General features: G+C 47.9%; 1 long non-coding RNA gene across 1 annotated transcript; it reads right to left on the bottom strand.

Moving 5' to 3' along the window:
* Positions 1-4505: 4505 nt before the first annotated feature.
* Positions 4506-6451, bottom strand: LOC121470550 (uncharacterized). Its single transcript, XR_005981582.2, has 2 exons — positions 6240-6451; positions 4506-4662 (listed from the first exon to the last, which is right to left on the bottom strand). It is a non-coding gene; the product is annotated as an uncharacterized lncRNA (long non-coding RNA).
* Between the last annotated feature and the right edge of the window lie 706 nt (positions 6452-7157).

Raw genomic sequence — 7157 nt, 5'->3', positions numbered from 1 at the left:
GCATGTGACTGGGGCCTCAGAAATGCAGCTGAAACAAGGAAGGCAAGGATGCACATCGATGTGTTCAGCCAGGCCCATCCCTTCCCCATCCCAAACTCTTCCCCAGGGAAGTTCAGGGTTCCCTCAGGTGTTTCCTTGCTTTGCACCGTGCTCAGCGCTGCAGAGCCCTGCAGGAGCAGGGAGATCCATCCTGGGGAGCCTGGGTGAGCCATCCCACAGCAGCCACCTCGCATTCTTGCTGCAGGAGATCACAGCAGAGCAGACACGGACCAGCTCCCTGGAACCCTCCAGCCAGGGCCAGGTGGGCCTGGAGGCAGCACTGCATCCAAAAGGGAAGGGACTGTGCTGACCAGCCAGGCCAGGTGATAAGGAACACGGTCCAAAGTGGTAAAAAAACCTTTATTGAATGTAAATCATCTTCCAGGGTTTCTGTCTAGAAATGAATCAGAGGGAGGCATCATGGATTAATTATGGTTGGCCTTTGCAATGTGACTATAAATGTTATACAGGATGAGGTACTATGAATGATACTCTAAATGAAATGAATAAAATATGATACAGATTAAGTTACACATTTGCCGCTAATGTTTACAAACATGAACTGAATCTTCCAACCTACACACTTTGGCTGAGTTTAAAATAGGACAAAATAAAGGTTTTCTTCTTTTCCTTTTTGTGGCATTTGAGCTCCTGTGGCTGCACAACGACACTGGCCAGAGCAGATTGCCTGGAGCAGCCTGACTGCCACTGCTGGTGGGGACAAGGGGCCACTGATGGAGGCCAGCCCAAGGTTTTGGAGGACACACACACACATGTGATTCCCCTGAGCACCCATGATGGAGATACGAACAATCTGAAGCGGCTCTGAGGCTCTAACCCCACAAGCCTCCACCACAGCCCACAGAATCATGGAATGGTTTGGGTGGGAAGGGACCTTAAAGCTTATCTCATTCCACCCCCTGCCATAGACAGGGACACCTTCCATGAGATGTGTCCTCAGAGAGGACTTCACTCCTGCTCAGTCCTGTCCCACCCAGTGCCTTGAAGAGGAGGAGATGCAGATGGAATTTTCTCTCCCCTGGGATCTGGAGACACTGTCTGGATGCAGGGATGAGATGAGGGCATTGAGGGCAGCTCAGCTGCTGCATAAGCAGATTAACTCAACATGCAGCTGATCCATGGAGAAATGGATCGGCAGGAGTCCCTGACAGAGACAGATTTCTGCCCGACTCACATTCTGCTTGCTCACAGCAAACACACTGCATGATGTTATTTACGTGACCTCTCCTCTCTCCTCTGACTTGCATCACTTCCCTACTCAACCTCCAGCCTGGGTTGCAGCCATCCCATTAAATTAGGCCCATTTCTGGAGCATCCCTGACAATCACTGCCCTTCCTGCTCTCTCTGCTCCCACAGGAATGCTCGTGATGCCAACCGCTATCCTGTGGGAAAAGCATCTAGAAGGCAGGAAAGGAAACCAATTGCTGTGAAAAGCTCCATCACTGTGTCTGCTTGACAACGCTGGGGCTGGTCACAGGCTGGACTCAGTGGTCTTGGGGGTCTTTTCCAACATCAGTGATCCTGGGACTCTGTGGCACGTTGATGTCCCGAGAGGGCAAGCAGCCACGGCCACGAGGATGTTCCCCATGCCCGCCCAGCCTGCTCGTCCTCTCCCAGAGCCCCACAGGACAGCAGAAGTGCCAAGGACACCCGGGATGAGGCAGCCTGGCTGCCTCCCAGCTACCTCCTTCCTCATTCCCATGCAGGGCAGCAGCTCCCCGTGGTGATGGACTGTCTTCGGTGCCCTCTGAAGCTCTGGAGGTTTGAGTCAGCTCCCCCTGAGCTTCCCAGAGGAGCAGCTCTGCCCAGGCTCGTGGAAATTCACTGCAGCATTCCACAGAGTTACTCTGGGCTCGCACCACGGAACTGGGAGGACAACTGACCCCCTTGTTCTGCACGTCTTGGCTCCGAGGCCTTAATTAGACTCAACAGAAAATTCGAGTGATGGGAGGGAAGCAATTTGGCACTTAGAGAACAACAAAAATTCTGTAGCGGGTGTGCAGCAGAGGACAAGGAGCAAAGGCAAGAAAGAGAAGAACCACAGTCAGGGGGACGAGGAAATACAAATTTTCTCTGGAAGCATTGTTTAAATGATTTGTAACTTAATTTAGCACATCAAGGCCTGCTCAGTTTTTGAGTGCCCTGGATGGATGCAGTACTTAAGGCCATCTCTGACTTTCAAGGACACAGGCGCTTCCCTGGACTTAATGGAACCATTTGTTCTTGAGAACATATCCCATTTCTGCCCTATGTCAGCTTTTCCTTAAGCTGGCTCGATATTCTCTTTGCCTTTGCAGGAGCACCTACACAATGTCTGCTTCCATTCCCTTTAAGGTTGGAGCCCCAGGTTTCACTGCAGTGATTCCTGGCTAACAGACCTGGAATGGACTTGGGAATTCGCCCCAAGTGAAGTACAGTGTCCTGCTGAGGGAGGAGCCAGCACACCCAGGTTCTGGTTTCTGTAAGCCATGTCCCTGACCCACAGCCAGCACTGGACTGGGACACTGCTCAGGATACCTCCTTCCATCCCCCCGTGCCCTGCACAGGCTGCTGAGCTCTCAGCATTCTCTGCAAGGTTCCCAGAGAAGTCCCAGGGAAGATGATTCCTGTTGATGTGATGAGCATAATGGGAGTGGGGCTGGGTTCAGCTCTGTGCTGGAGAGCCCGTAAATATCCACTGTTCAATGGCTGCTGTTTCACTGACACCTAAATTGAATTAGAAATGCACACTATATATAATTGAAACTGTGCTAATGCACAATGCACACAGAGAGCTCTCTTAGTTCTCAGCTCAATCTGCTGCTTTTCCTACACTGAAATGACAATTCCTCTAGAGCAATAAAGGAAATCTGCCCAAATTGTGACCAGGAGTTTACTAATCAAATCCTGGGATTCTACTCTGAAGGCATAAAAAGACACAGGAGATTCCCACGTATGGTAAAAAATGCTTTTCAACCCAGGTGTTGCAGTAATAATTTGTTTTTCTTTTTTTTCTTCTTAAAATATACTTGGGAATACAAAAGCATGCTCCAAGCTCCTGTCAGGGTTTAACACACACACCAGTTATCTCTGATGCTCAATTTGTGGCTTTCTTAGTGTACAAGAGAAAAAACCAAAAGCCACCTAGGCCAGGAATCATAACTGTGACCTGCCAGTGGGCACAAACAGCACAAGGAACTGGGCTATTGAGACAGCAGATTCCTGCACTCACATACAGCAATCATCATCACCTGCTTGCAACAAATTACTCAACTTTTTAGAGCTCTTCCCACAGAATTGCCATTCCCAATTGTCTCCTGGAGCAAACAGCAGCAGCCATTTGTGTGTAAGCTGGGAAAAGCATAAGAATCAGCTGGGCTCCAGCACCGATGCTCACGGCCCAGTGAGCTCTCATTGAATCTCTCAATCCTTAATAAGCATTTGGCCTTAATTGCTGATTTTATCGTAGCCCAGTACTTATGCCATAATTGATGACCATTGTTTGCAGCGGAGTTTTATGGCTCTGCCTCGCTCCAGTGCCCGTGCAATTGGATCTGCCATTCCTCACCATGGCACAGTGGTGCCTGGCACCATCTACTGCTGGGATGCCCGGCTGGGGCACAGGGCACAGCACGGGCACCCCGGCCTCGGATCGTGGAATCACAGGATATCCTGATGTGGAAGGGACCCCAAGGGTCAGTGAATCCAGCTCCGAAATCATCTCTGCAGGAAGCAGCACAGTGAAAACTCCCCTCCCAACTCCTTCAAACTGCCCTGGGTACAGCACGGGCCCCTGGGGACAGGAATGTGGGGAGGGGGCCAGGCAAACCTCGCTCCAGCCTGACAAGAGGTTTAGGCTGTAAAATTCACAATATTCTTGTTTCCTGCAGTCCCCGAGGACTCAGCAAGGAGCACCTCTCCCAAGAGGAAAGGCTGACTGGGTGAAGTGCATTTCCCAGCCAGTCCCACTGGCCTGAGCTCCGACCCCACAAATATCCACCCCCTCCTTGTGGAAACATCTCAGCCCCGAGGAGCAGAGTCCCTCAGCATGATGAGCTTTGGCTTGTTACTTTAATGTGAGTTTGGGGGTATTTAATTATTAAAAACATCAGTTCCCAGCTGTGAATCCAGAGCACAACCAGGACAAGGTGAGATTTTGTCCTGTGACACTGCACATAAACCCTTATACATTATGGCAAAACTGTTGGGGTTTTTGGTGGATGGAGCAGACAATTCCCTCATGGAGCTGGCAATGCTTAAATGCCTTAAAATCTTGGCCTCAAGCTGTTATCAAATTTAGAATAGGCAGCAACATAAAACTGCCACCATCCCTACCAGTTAGGAAATCAATTATTTTAGCAGCACTCACATTATCAAATTAAGGTTTTTAAAAAGATGTTTTGTGCAACCAATTCCCATTTATCAGAAAGTCTATCAGAATAATACCATGCACCAGACAGAAATTTTTAAAATAAGGCATGTTTATTGGAGAATTGCCTACTACCAGTCTGACCCATGAAATGTAGTTAACTTAGATCTACTGTAACTGGCATCATGTGGCAGCTGGAGCCTTTATCACAAGGCAGTTTCAGCAACAAGAGTTGAGGAACGGCTTCATTGTCCTGGGGAGAGTGAAAACACAGAGTATCTGAATGTGTATACTGTGGCCATAATCATCCGAGGAAAATGAGGCCAGACATACATTTTTAAACATTTTCTTTACATTTCAAGGGCATGATCTGCAAATTGTATCATCCTGGACTCCCTCTAATTGCCCCAAATCAATCCAGTAACAATCAGCACCACGCAGATATACTTGGTGTGACTTCCAAAGCAATCCCATACACTCCTGGAGGCAATGGCTGTATTTGTGTTGCCTAAAAAAATGTTATAAAAATGCTTCCAACTAAGCTGTTCCAAGAATGTTATTGGCTGTAGTAGAGCCTCTGAAATCTGGCACAGCAACACCCCCTCAAGCTACAGAAGTCTTTTCTTTGTCCCAGGAAATCTCATGTATATTTAGCAGAGTTATATTTAAATTATTATTTTCATCCTCTGCTTGTGCTCCCCAGCAACAAAGAAACAGTAATTGAGGTGGATGTTTTGTGAAACCACAACACGAGACAACAGAACCTCAACTCCCCGTGTAAAGACACTTTTCTGCACTCTGGCTGAGCTCCTTCCCAGCACACATATCCTTTCCTTCTAGGAGCAGGGAATCACCACAAGCTTCCTGCCCCACCCCAGGGCCATGGCTACCTCGTCTCCAGGGATATTTTTCTTTTTGCCCCACTTCTTGTTCCCCAGGCCACCTTCTTCAGCAGCTGCTCCGAGGAGCTGGCTGCAGCTCTGCTGCCCTGCAGCTCATCACTCCCCAGGGCAATCCACAGCCATGCCTTCCCCTTCCTGCAGCCGCTCCTGCTGGAGGGAACAGGGGCATTTTCATCCCCCTCCCACGCCCGCTCGGCATTCCCAGCCTGCTCTGCATCCCCAGGAGCTCCCTGAGCCCTGAGCTGTCAGCTCCTCTCTGAATCTCAGACAAATCCATTCCCAGAGCACCTTTCACTCTTCATTCCCTCACAGATGCTTTCCTGCAAGAATCACTCCAAAATCAATGCTTTGCCTTTTCAGTGATTATCCACAATAACCTATGGGAGCTCCTGCCAGCAGCTGTGGCTTTATCCTTGCTGGAAATGTCATTTGCTGTTACAGGAATTCCACCAGCTCCTCGGAGCTGCTACTAAAAATGAAAACAAACCTTCTTCCGTGGAATACTACTGAGAGAAAGCACCTTTTTTTCCAAAATGCCAGCCTGCACTGAGCCTCCCCAGCTGCTTCCCAGGAACAGATGTGCTGCCTGCTCCCGGCCTGGGATGCAGCTTCAAGGCAATCCCAATTCCCTGGATTCAGGTCTGCTCTTCGGGCTGCCATTTGGTGAGCCAGTCCCAGATGTGCCTGGGTTTGTTTTCATAACACACCACCTTCCAAGAGATTGATTCTGATACCTCACTCCAAAGCACTTATTCTCACAAAGATTTGCAAACCTCAGGTGCCCACAAATAAACACAACCCCATTTCATCTCAAACCCCAGCTCTGATTCCATTCAAGCCCTTCTCCAGCTGCTCAAGTGCCGTCTTCAGAGATGGCAAACATGTCAGAGATACAGCAAACATTCTCCTGAAAGTCAATGTGCCTTACCTGGCTGCTGCAGCCCACGTTACATTTTATCAGAGATGGGAGAGAGATGTCCTCAGAGCACTGAGGGCCACTTGTGGGTACTCACCAAATGTGCTGAAATGAAAAGGAATTATTTTTACCATTCTTCCTGCAAGTGAGCACCCCGAGTGCTCACAGACACAGCCCTGGGTAAGGAGGTCCTGGACACCTGCAGGACAACAGCACTTTAGGCACCAACCTCACCCACCAGTGCAACAACACATTCCAATAAAACCCTCCAATCCATCCCCCTGCTAGAGCTGCTTTCCCACTTTAACTGGAGTTTTACTAATCTCCATGGAAATGCTGCTCATTTGGACAGTTGCTTGGCATACCAACAGATGGAGTATGTTAATCAGCTTTTAAGGATATGCTAAAAGTCTGGGATAATTTGAGTTCTGTGTTCAGAATGTTTGTAAAAAAACACAAATTTGTAATGGATTTTAAAAAAAGTTTATTCTGCTACAGTGCAAGGAAACAGAATCTTAGAATCTTTAATCAGTGGCTTTTAAAATCACCAATTTTCTGTAATGCTGAATAGATTATTAAATCAGACTGTCTTCTTTGAGTTAAATCATGCATGAAAAATAAATATGGCTAAATTTATCTTTCATTTAAAAACCTGCTCTGGATTCTGAAGGGATCAACATACTTGGCTGGAACAACACCTCAGAGTTTTTATTGCTTTAACTGATAGAAGTGCCATGGCAGTAACAATACAGCACTGGTTCTAAAAACACCACATGTGGGGCTCCGAAACTTTCTAATCTCACAGCAGGAAAAGAGAAAAAAAATGAAGCAAATAATCAGCAATTCCTTTGCAAAGTGGAATGTCTGAATGGAAGAAGGAAATCAAATGCATATATGATGGACTTCATCAGCAAAACCAAGTCAGGAGGA

Source organism: Taeniopygia guttata, chromosome 10, assembly GCF_048771995.1.
Source record: "Taeniopygia guttata chromosome 10, bTaeGut7.mat, whole genome shotgun sequence".
In the NCBI taxonomy this organism is placed as follows: Eukaryota; Metazoa; Chordata; class Aves; order Passeriformes; family Estrildidae; genus Taeniopygia; species Taeniopygia guttata.
This window is presented reverse-complemented; position numbering and strand designations above follow the sequence as displayed.